Consider the following 12,163-nt stretch of genomic DNA (forward strand, 5'->3'; position numbering starts at 1 on the left):
AAGGGAAATTCTCTTGAGGGGTGAGGACAGAGCAGAGCTAACAATGGCTCTGCTCATTAAAAATACTTTCTTCATACCATCACCATTCCTGAAAAAGAGAAATCCTGAGATAAGTAAAGTGGCAGTTCTGTTGACATAAAAGAAGTCGTTAGAAGGGAGGGTTGGACGGGCAGAAAACTGCCATGTAACTACTCTTCCTATCCACTTTTCCAAGTGCTTTCCTGGGAAGTTTTCCACTGTTTGACTTTTTATTTTCTTTACGGAATTTATATCTCCTCACCTAATGTTGCTGGTTTTCACCCCAATTATGCCTGTAAAAGCCATTTGTGAAGTCACCTGGAAGATTTTTGACAGAAAGGGGGTGTGTGGATCTGGAAATGCTAGATGGGACCCCTGCATCTGACTCCTTGTCCCAATTCTTTTCCTTGGGAATTGCCTGAAGAAATGCCTCTACCCAGGCTTGTTACATTTGTAAATGGATTTTTTTCCATTGTGTGTGGGAGTCTTGAGAACTTACTAATATTGAAACAGGTAACAACAATTTAAACATTTTAAAAAGTTGATGCAAACAAATAACCTTAAGAGTTAACGTTATTAGCAATTTCTATTCCGCTAATGTGGTATGAAACTGACACATAGAATTTTCAATTATATTATTCCATGTTACCCTAAAAAACAATTTTGGAATGAACTCAAGAAAGGTAATGTTCTTTTTACTTTAGATAAAAGAAATCACTGGGATAAAAATGGAAAGGATGTATAGCTGTTATAAAAGAAAGGTATTTAAGTCAAGCAAGAATTTAATTGCCATTTCACAGTGCCTTGCTTTTGTTCCTAATTTTCTAATCCTGTTCTGTACTGTTCCTTATTTTCTAATTTTCTAAGCTGCTAACGACCCACACGTGCAAATTCTGGTTTAACACCCCAGAAAGTTTAATTGCATTTATTCTTGTTTACTGGTTTTGGCAATTTTAGCCAATCTTATGATCTTTTGCAAAGTAACAATGTAGAGACAGTATGAATGCTGATGGTAGATGTTGAAGCTGATAATTAAACCAGACTTTTTGTGAGAGGGAATTTTGTAGCCCAGGCTCACAAGCTCACAGGCTTTCCTTGTTGTGAGATTATTTATTTACTCAGATCCCCACACATTTTGTTTTATCCTGGGGTTGGGCGGAGGCAGGCGTGGGGAAGCCTTTTCTAAAAATCAGAGTACGAAATACTCAAAGGGATTCCTAAAGTCAGCAATTACTCAACCACTGGTGCAGAGAAGGTAAGTTATTTAGAGTTGTTGATGTTTTAAATAAGCCGAGTGAAGGAAGCTCTTTAGGCGGACGAAGCGGAGAATATTGGGCCAAAGAGCCGACCGAGCACACCCCTGCAGTGCCCTTCGCCCAGTCTACCATGGGGTGGCGCTCTAAGGCCCAGATTTGCCCGCCCTCGTCCTCCACGCGCTTTTGCAAGCAGTAGAGAATGAACCCTCTCAAGCTTTCGTTCTTGTGTCTCTTTCTCATTGTACATGTAAAATATTTACATTGAAAACCCACTGACCGTCAGCAATGATGAAAATAACTAAGTAATTAGAAATTGGTTGGACATTTGTATACTTAGCTCTCTCAAGTATGTTTATACAGCTGATAGAAATGAAGGTTTGGGATAAAAAGAATAGTAGCACTATCATATAATTTCAAAGTTTGAATTACTTTTTTTCCTGAAAATATTTTAGGTTAAAAAAACCGCTCATATCTAAACTCCTAGAAATCCACTTTTAACCTTTTAATAAATTATGCCATATAATACAATTTTAAAATCCAAAGATTCGAGGTAATTTAGTTATTAATGAAGTCAGAGTTACCGTATTTTTTCATGATAAAAGAAGGAAGGTGAATAGATTTTAAATAAATGAAGATTTCAAGCTAGCACCTTTGTTTTTGTTTAGCACCCTGGACTATGCCCTGTTGAAAGCATTAAAGAAAGATGCAAAATCTTTGAATAAACTGCAAATTAATCTCCATTACCCAAATAATTTCCATCATTTTTATTGTTTTACTGGGCAGATATATTGCTCTGTGTAAAGGGAAAAAAGAGAGCGCTCGATTTTCAAAGGGAAAGAAGCATAGAGGATAAGGTTCACAGCTACAAAAATACATATGATTCATTTTAAAATGGAGCCTTAAAGACAGTGGTCTGGTCAACCATCAGCATCTTCCATTACCAAGAAGAAAATATCCTCCCATATGAACCATATCTACCATTTTTTATCTTATTCATTTTACTTAATATCATATCATGAGCACTTTCCCAAATTATTAAACGCTCTTAGAAAATCTCATTATTCATGGCTCTATCATCATTTAAAAAAATTTTGCTTATTACTCATTGAACAGGCTATTTTTAATTTTTCTAAACAATTGTCTAATAAGTCCTTATAAATAAAATTGCCCAGGAGATATATGTACATAAATTTTTGTCAAGCAACTGTCTAAATCTTTAAAGAAAGTTTTATTTTAATGTAAAAAAATTTAATCTTAACTTTAAAAAGTTTTTTAAAAAGTTTTTAAAAAAGAAACCGTAGATAAATATATGCCTACATAATATAAAATTGATTATATAGAGAAGCATTTTTTTTGTCGGGGGGTGGGTGGGGGAAGGGTGGAGAGGGTCAGGATTTTAAAATCCCAGTTAGAATAAACAGATACTGTATCTACTTGGATTAATTTTGAGATGCCAAATTTCCAGAACTATTCATTAATATCTCATTAATGTCAGATTTATATACTCAACAAATCTGAAAGAGTCAATCTAATTTACTATTTAAACGTTGATATTTTATATTTTTTCTACACAAATATTTGGGTTTAAAAAGGAAACCAAGAGCTATATTGGGAAAAACTTTGATGCCCCTGACCCTAAGAAAGCGTTACTCTTCATAAAGAAAGAATAAATGTTTGAGGTGGCAGATATCCCAGTTACCCAGATTTGATCATTTCACATTGTATCCTTGTATCAAATATCACATGTACTCCATAAATTAATAAATAAGTTTAATTAAATTAATAAAAATTTTAAAAATTAAAAATTTCATTCTTTTTGAGAGAATTATGTATTTAATGTCGTGCATTGAAAATGAGTTCCCTAAGTGAAGGCTGCTAAGTACAAAAGACATATGTCTATAATCTCAAAATAATAGGTGAAAACCTGAAGATATAAAGGGTTATGTTTGAAGATAGAGTTAAACATATGGTGTCTGCTTTGAAATTCTCTTTCTATATTTGGGCATGATCTTTTTCATAGATATGCAAGCATAGTCTCTTTTTCTTTGTCTGTTTACACATGTCATAGTCGCAACTTCCTAGTGAAGAAAAATTTTTCCAGTTTTAAAAATTTGCAAGTAAGAAAATTAAATTGTCACAGTGTGAAACTGGATTTTCAATGCAAAGCTGTTATAACAAGAAAAAAACATACAGTTTAAGGCAGATATTTCAAAATTCTATTTTCCTTGAACCAAATTTCACCTTTTTTCCCTCCATTGTTGCTTAAATAATTTTTAAATGCATTCAGATAACAACTTGGAAAAGTGAAATGTTATACTCACACATCAAAAAGGCATTCCTTCAATAGGACAATTTTTGTGTTCTGCATTAGAAAGAACAAGACTCCTTTAAGGGGGAACCCTCCCTACTTAAACAATGAAGGCAAGAAAAGGTTACATGCCCTTAGGGCTTTCCTGTCACTATCTTTACCAAAGGAAGACGTACAAAGAGAAATTAAGCTTCCTTCTACAAGGCAGTGACCATGATGAAGAATTTTTTTTTCTTTTCTTTTTTTTTAATAGTACTCAGGCCAGATCCTAGTGCAGGTGGGTGTTTTCCAAACAGAATCTGTCTGGCGGAATGAGAAGCACCGTGGAAGTCACATTCTCCTGCTTTCCATCTGTGGATGTCTGTCATTTGGGGACAATGACCAGCACTATATTTTCTTAACCCAATATGGACAGAGTATGTGTTTGGATTGTATTGTGTGACATCCCCTTCTCTATCGAACAGGCTCAAGAGGGGAGGGGGTGGGGTCTGGCTTTTTAAGGATGGGTCTAATGCGTTCAGCTGTTATCACACTTTGCTGATTGTAATCACTCGTTTTATGGTTTCTTTTCCAGCTGCTCCAAAAATTCATTGCAATATCCTCTAGGTTTATTTTTAATATCCCATAATTCAAAGATCTAAGAAAGAAGAGTTGAAATAGAAATCCATGTCCTGATTCTCTCCCATTTTTTTTTTTTTTTTTTTTCTCTTGGGGAAGAAGGGATTTAGGATTTGGACACATTCCTCAAAATCCTCTCTGGAGAAATGTGTTCTTTTCTTTAGGAAAGGAGCCAGCTTGGAGCACATTCACAGGCTTATTCAATTGATAGAGGAATTGGGAACCGATCCTATGTAAATATACCAAATGTTTTAAATTCAAAAAATTAATTCTTTCTTCAGAGCATTTATGTTTAAAATGTTTCCTTTTTGAGTGGTAGCAAAACAATAGTACTCTGTTGGCATTTTAGGATTTCGAGATTCCCTGAATAAAGTATTTGCTCTAAACTCTGTTATCCTAAACTTATTTAGTAAAGGGTAAGAACGTATCGCTCTTTAAACTGCAGAACACTTTCATGCATGGGAAAACTAAAAGGCAAGGGGATCCCCATATGTGCTGTCTCTGAAAATATCTTGACTTACATTTTAAAATCTACTTATTTCAGGGGAAGTGGACCCTATCAGTTTTCTTTGTTTTCCCCATTTAGTCCTCTGAAGAGCTAGATCTGAGAAATGATTCAGCTAGAATTATAGGTTGCCATTTCTTCATTTTCCACTACATAGCAGCGGCTCCTTTCAGTCATTTTTAAGTCCTTTAAAAGCCCATATGGGGAAGAGGGGGAGGGGACTGCCTGTAAATCATAAGGACCCAGTTTCTTGATTTCAGTGAAGGGTAGTTTTACTGTCCGCTGTCACCACAGCTGTCAGCAGGATGCCTTCAACATCCTAATTGTCACTAGGGATCAGATTGTTCCTTAACTAATTGTTTAGATCAGCTAATCTACATCCATCATCTGCAAAGGGCAGGCAGCCCCAGGCATCCTGTAATTTAGATAAAACTCCTTTTCTGGGTCTAAACACATTGTTTGGGTGACCAAGGGTCAGGTACCAAAAAGCCTACCTAGGGGTGGAACAAGAGTGGAGATTGTATACTGAGGACCCGGTGAGCCTCCAAGCTTACAAGCCCAGACCACCTGCATGTGTCCCACTCAAACAACTGTGAGTCAGTAGAAGATTCCATGTCATTGATCGCAATATGCCAAGAGCCCAAACAGAGCAGACAGCCAAGATCACTGCCTGAGTCAGCCCTTGTGTTTGCACTCATATGGGCTTTGAGGTACTCGTTATGACACAAATGTGCTGGGTATTTTTGAGCTATTTGCAAGCCTTTCTTGAGTTATACTTCTAAAAACACATCAACAACAGCGACGTAGTATAAATTATATATGCAACACACACATTTCATGTTAGAATGAAGTCTCCCTTCTAAGAACCTCTGCTTTAATAAGCTTTCTAAAACAATTGGTGAATTCGTTATTTTAGACTGTGAGATAGTTTTTCTTGCATTCATCTGCTCATTCTTCCATTCAATAAAAATTTATTTCAAACTCTCATGAGCTTGGCAAGAAGGTTTTTGTGCCTCAGGAATGCAATTCGTTTAGAAACAAGCCATCCCCTTACATTCATATAGTTCTTATCTCAGAGTGCTTTCAAAATAACTAACGAATCGATTTAAAAGTAAAAAAAAAAAAAAAAAAAAAGTAAAAGTAAGCAGGCCTTGAACTGAGCAGAAGTGAAGAGGAGTAGAAAGACAAATGTTTGATAAATGATAAACAAACAAACAAATACAGCCTTCCCAAGAGTGAAATTCAACCATTCATTAAGATAATTTAAGAAAAGGGGTCTAGGGACTTCTAAAAAACAGAACTTTGGAAAACCCTCCACAGTTACCTCACTCATTCAGATTTAGTATAAATCCTATTAATTTTGCAGTAAAGAACCCTACTAATTTTGTTTAGGCTGGCCTTTCCCTCACTTTCTTTAGTTTTTCTTTTAATGTAATAGTATACCTATTAATATTTTATAGAAGTACAGTGCTATGAAATGGAATCTGGAAAAATAATAAAAGAACAATTGCTAAATTGTAGCCAGCATTTATTGTGGTTTACCTATTTAGCAGGCATTATTGTAAGCATTTTAGAAATAGTAATTCATTTAATTATCACGACAACCCTATGATGTAGGTACTTTTATTATTCCCACTTTGTGGGGAAATTGATTCACAGAGAGGTTAATTTACACAAGATCACAGATTGTGCTGGTGAGATAGCAGAAAATAGCCGTCAAACTTGGGAAAACCTTTTAGAGGAATCAGGTTCTGAAATGGGAATTAAAGGCTGGCAGGAATGGGGGTTTGTTGTCCCACAGAGGCAGATAGACAAGGAACACAGACTTTAGATGCTGGCGGTTTCCGTAAAATTGGATTGGAAAGAAAATGGGCCCAGTCTGGGGCAGAAGAGAAATGACAGCCATAGGGCTGACAGGGACACCAGGGCAGCTACAGTAAGTGATGATCAGCTATGGTCCAGCTTCTGACACTCAGAAATTTCATTTTGTCATTTTCACCTATTACAGCGACTAAAAGAACTTAGGAAATCTATAGACTGCTTTTCTTCCCTGCCCCTGACTGCCATCATTTTCTACAGAATTTTCTTTTCTAGTTGCAAAAGTAGTCTGTATTTATTGTAGAAAATATAAAAAACAAAACACACACATGCCCAGAGGAAAAGAGAAAATTAAAACATTTCTAATTCTACCTCCCAGAGATAATCACTTTCAGCATTTTCCATGTATAATTTCAGACATAAAATAAGAAAATTGACTTAAATCTACATAGAACTTTGCCATTTCCTTCCCCTCCCCACAGCTTAGCTTGATGTAGTAAATATTTTTCATGTTTTTATATATCACTGTTTTATTAAATTCATTAAATTAAATTAATTTATTTAACAGATCTGCTGTTGATAGTAGATGGTTTCTTTCTCTTGTGTGAGATTATTTTCTTATAGTTTCATGCAAACTCATTAAATCATAATTTATTAACAGATAAAATGATTTTTATATTGCTAAATGCTCTCCGTAGATGTACTGTTTTATCCCTGTGGCAGCATAGACTGAAAAAGCCATTTCCCCACATACCACACCATAGAGGTACAGAAGTTTCTAACTTTTGACTTAGAAGCTTTATCCGAAAGGCAAAGCTGTAACTCAGAGCAAACCCGAGTCACCTCTGAGTGCCACCAACAGGTGGTGATGGCTGCTACCAGGATGGAGGCATTTGACACTTTACGAATTAAAGCAGTCTTCTAGACGTTAACCTTTAAAAGGGATAAATTTTATAAGTAAAAATGGTATTTCTTGTTTGAATTTCGGTTTGGTTATTAAAAAACACTGAATGGCTTTTTGCATGTTCATCTGTACTGCTTTTGCAAATTGTCTTCTCACTTCTTTTGCCCATTCTCTTTATACTGGGGTGTTCATCATTGTCATATTATTTATAAATTATCTTTACAGTCAGCACATTATGAGTATTATTTCAGGTTTCCATTTGTCTTTTAATTCATAGTTTTTTAAAACTTGGGTAAGGAAGTTATATAGAAGTTTTAAATGTTTATATAGCCATTTCTATTTTATTCCTTAAGATTTGTTTCTTTGCATTCTTAAAAGGGCTCTCTTTACCTCAAAATCAGAAAAATATTCTTCTGCCTTTCCTTTGTTTTTTTAAGTACTTAACTTTTTGATGCATCTGTTATTTATTTCAGTTTAAGGTACTGGGGAAAAAATCGACATTTTTTTTTCCAAAGAGCTAACTGTTTCTGTACCATTTTTAATAATCCCATCTTTCTGTAAAGATTAGAGATATTACCTTAGCCTTTAATAAAGCCTTATATCCACTGGAGCCTATTTCAGACCTTTCCATTCTATCCCACTGGAATTTATTTAACTACTAGAGCCACCCGTTTCTGCAAAACACCTTAATATATTGTAGGGCTGGTCTACCTCATCATTTTTTCTATTTTGTTTTTACTCTTTTAAAATATTGTATTGGATTTGATTTTCAAATTACTATGTTAACACATGTGTCTTAGAATAAATTAAACAGTAGAGCATGGTGTATATATAAAGTTAATAACTTCTCTCTCTCTAGTCCCATCACCAAGGCTTATAGTGTGGTGAATACATTTTTACACTTTTCTCTATGTTCTTTCTTATGAGCAAATAATAATAATACATGATAGTAAGGAGAATTTCTTTTACCATTGAAACTAAAAACCATTTTTTCACTTAAAAAAGTATTTAGAACACATAAAACAAGGCAGCATTTACTCTTTTTTCTCATCTTCTAGTATGGGATCTCTTGGCGGCCCCTCCACTGTTGCACCATTTCTCTCTGAGCCAGTGTTACTGTCACTGGTTCCTTCTTCTGCCATACTGTCGACCCTCTCCTGCCCGCTCTCCTTGTCCTCAGTAGATTTGCCTCCTTCGCCGTTCTGTTGGCTCTGTTGTTTCTTCAAGGCGTGTCTCCTCTGTCTTTATTGGAATGTTCTCATTGTCTTTTTTTTCCCTCGCCTTTGTTGGCCACTGGCTCTTCCTCAGGAACGATGCTGCTCTCACTGCACTAAGCTTGCTCTGCTGCCTCCTTCTCCCTTTCCTCCTGCCTTTTGTGGGACTGTTCCTCTGCCTGTGCCATCTCAGCTGCAGTTTTCTCCAGATCCATTTCTATCTTCAGACCGCACAACCTTTTAAGTTCATTGTTAAATGAATCTGTGCTTTCCAGGAATTTCGCCTTCTCCTGGTGTCGATCCTCTTTTGGAAGAAGTTCAGCTTCTAGTTTTCGCTGATGAACCATTAAGGACTGGACCTGTTGTTTGGGGACCTGCATTCTAGTTGTTGTGACAACTGACTGAACCTCTGGTACCACACTCTCACTAAGGATTTCACTGATGAGGCGGCGGTTTCTCTGGAAACGGACGGTGGCTGTATCTTCATTGAAAAGCCATCATCATAATCAACTGATCTTCAGCAGAGAAGGCTCATGTAAGGTTCTCCTTTCTCCATGTGAGACTGTTTGAGTTGACTGTCTTCCTCTAAAGCAGCTTCTGCAAGACTTTTTGCATTTATGTAAGCAAGGTACACGGGGGAATTATGATGGGCGTTCATAGATTCATTGTACTCTATCTTTTCTACTTCATATTCGTTTAAATATTGTTTCTCTTCATCAGCAAGATTTTGCCACATGCCAGCAATAATCTTGCCAATTTCCCACAACTTTACGTCAGGGTTGGAAGCCTTTACTTGGTCCCAGACCTTTCTGCTGTACCTCATGTAGGGCATCAGCGGCTTATCTGGTGGCTTTGGGGGTTTTGGAATCGTAATACTGGAGGACCCCCTGACCCGGCTGTTGGTGGCCGGGTTCCCTCCCAGCCTGTAGTTGCTGTAGGCAAGATGACAGTATGGATTGTATCCTGCAAACGCTGGTGTGCTGGGCATTTGTGTTGCAGAAGCTGGGGTGGGAGATGGGGCATAAGATGGTCTTTTTGGCATTTTGGAAGATTAAATTCTCAGTTCCTTAAGAATGAATCTGAGACACCGCAGGTAGAAAAAGCGCTGGCAGCTCCGGCTTCGCTTTTCTTTGTCCCACGCACGCCCCCAGTAATGAGAATATTTATCGAGGAAAGACATTGTTCTAAGCACCCTACCTGAATGATTTCCTTTACTTTTTATCACAAACATATGAAATAGATATTATTGTCATCATCAATACGCAGATGAGCAAACTGAATCACTGGTAGTCTAAATAACCTACCCACGTCACATACTGTCGTTAGTAGGTGGTGGGACCCAGATTAAATCCAAGCAGACAGGTTCCAGAGCCTGAGCTTTAGAACCTGTCTGCTTATCTATCAAATGTCTTTGATAGACATTTAGGCTGTCCTTATTTCTTGACCACCCTCCAACAATGCCGCTATTAGCATTTCTGTATACAAATTCTTTCATACTGGTAATTTTATTTCTGGCCTATAGTTTCTCAGAAATGATATTGCTGGATCTTAGGGCACATGATTTTATTTAATAGACATGACCAGATTAGTTTTCACAATGGATACACTAATGAATACTCCCACATATGAAATGTTCTCACAAACCCTCTTTTTGCTCTTTCTTCCATATTGAAGCCCCAGCATGTACCCAGCGTTGTTCTCAGCACTGGGATGTGAAGGTGGTCAAAGCAGATGTGGGTCCTGCTCTTGAGGGGCCACAGCTTTCGCTCACATAAGATATCATTCTCTTTCTCCATTCCTCAGAAGCACCACAAGCAAACACAACAGAGAGTACCCCACAGGGAACAACTTAAAGATGAACACAAAATGACTATTTTCTTAACCTGCCCTGTCCTTCCACACCACTACCTACACAATCCTCCCTTCACTCGGACCATTCTCTCTCCTGAGTCAGTCGTCTGCCACATTTCCAGGACCTCTGATCTTACAAATCTCCAGGAAGGACTTTCCAAATGAAGCATGATTTACCTTTCTGTTTCCTTTTTTTCCTCTCAGACCCCACCCAGGGAACCTCCTTTGAACAACAATAAGAACATCAGCAAGTGTAGACCATGGCCTGCCTGCCTTTCCTTCCCTCCCTCCCTCCCTCCCTCCCTTCCTTCCTTCCTTCCTTCCCTCCTTCCTTCCTTCCTTCCATCCTTTCTTCCTTCCCTCCCTCCCTTCCTTCCTTCCTTCCTTCCCTCCTTCCTTCCATCCTTCCTTCCTTTCTTCCTTCCCTCCCTCCCTCCCTCCCACTCTCTTCTTCTTCTGCAGGCTTATCTCCCATAATTTCTTCTTTTATTTTGGTTCTTGCCACAAAGTGTTAATTATCTTTTGATTTGTCTCTCTCCATCCTCCCAGCTATCTGAGGGCAGGAACATTTCTCAATCATCTTTGAACCCTAGAACTACAATACAACGAATGTTTTTCCTGAGTGAATGGTGGATGGATGGATAGATTAATATCCATTATCTTCCCTAACCACCCCATGAAACCAACTTTGATGATATTAAAATGGAAAAGCTACGATTGAATTCTATGTTTATTTATTACATCACATCAAAGAATAAAGCATGTGCTAAAATAAATTAGTGCACTTAATAACCTAGTCAGCCGCGTCTCTTTTCACTGACCTATCAACAGGGAAATCCATTATGTCCGTCCCACCTGAGATATTATATCCCTGCATCATTGGTTCACACAGTATGATTCAGTTGAGACTTGTCAATGCTTTTGGTAGTGAGGAGGCTTCTCCAAGCACTGCTGATTTGAAGGGATTAATCCTTGAAAGAAATTGGACTAAGCCTTACAAAAAATAATGGATAGTCTTGAAAAAACCTTTACCTGGAGAATGACTTTTCTCTGCCATACAATGCAAGGAAGTAAGTGTACTGTAATCTCAGCACTTGCAGTATTTTCATCACATCTGATATTTCTACTTGTTTTATCTTCTCTTTATCCTCAGAGAGACAATGCTGCTTAGTGTTTAAGACCAAGAATTCACAAGCAGGACTGCTGGGTTTAAATCCCAGCTTACTATCTTGGGAAAGACGTTTCAACCAGCTGCCTAAGTTGCACAATTTCAGGGAGTGCCCTACACACAGAACACAACATAGGATGATGCATGTAGAGCATTATAGGCCATTTAAACCTAGCAAGTAGCATTCATTAAATAAGCAAATGTTAACACTACTGTCTTCCTAGCACCCCTATTAATAGACATTTTTAGCATCATCTCAAAGGTGGATATATTATGTTGCAAAAAGATTAAGTGTCTTGTTCAAAGTTAAACAGAAGTCAGAAATGGGCTGCTGACTTCCCAATCTCCAGACTCGTAGGCTGAGGCATTTATTTCCACCTTCATTACTATTAGCACCCCCTCTCCAATAATGTGTGACATGTTTTATTTTATTGTTGTTTTTGCTTGTTCATTTTCAGCTTTCCCAGATATGGCTTTAAATCTGGACATGGCATACGAATTAG

At 37.4% G+C, this 12,163-nt stretch overlaps 1 pseudogene; it reads right to left on the minus strand.

Annotated features, from left to right (window-relative positions):
• Window positions 1–8,461: 8,461 nt before the first annotated feature.
• On the minus strand, window positions 8,462–9,741 carry LOC101145805 (SWI/SNF-related matrix-associated actin-dependent regulator of chromatin subfamily E member 1-like; annotated as a pseudogene).
• Window positions 9,742–12,163: the final 2,422 nt, after the last annotated feature.

This window comes from Gorilla gorilla, chromosome 5 (genome assembly GCF_029281585.2).
Source record: "Gorilla gorilla gorilla isolate KB3781 chromosome 5, NHGRI_mGorGor1-v2.1_pri, whole genome shotgun sequence".
Taxonomy (NCBI): domain Eukaryota; kingdom Metazoa; phylum Chordata; class Mammalia; order Primates; family Hominidae; genus Gorilla; species Gorilla gorilla.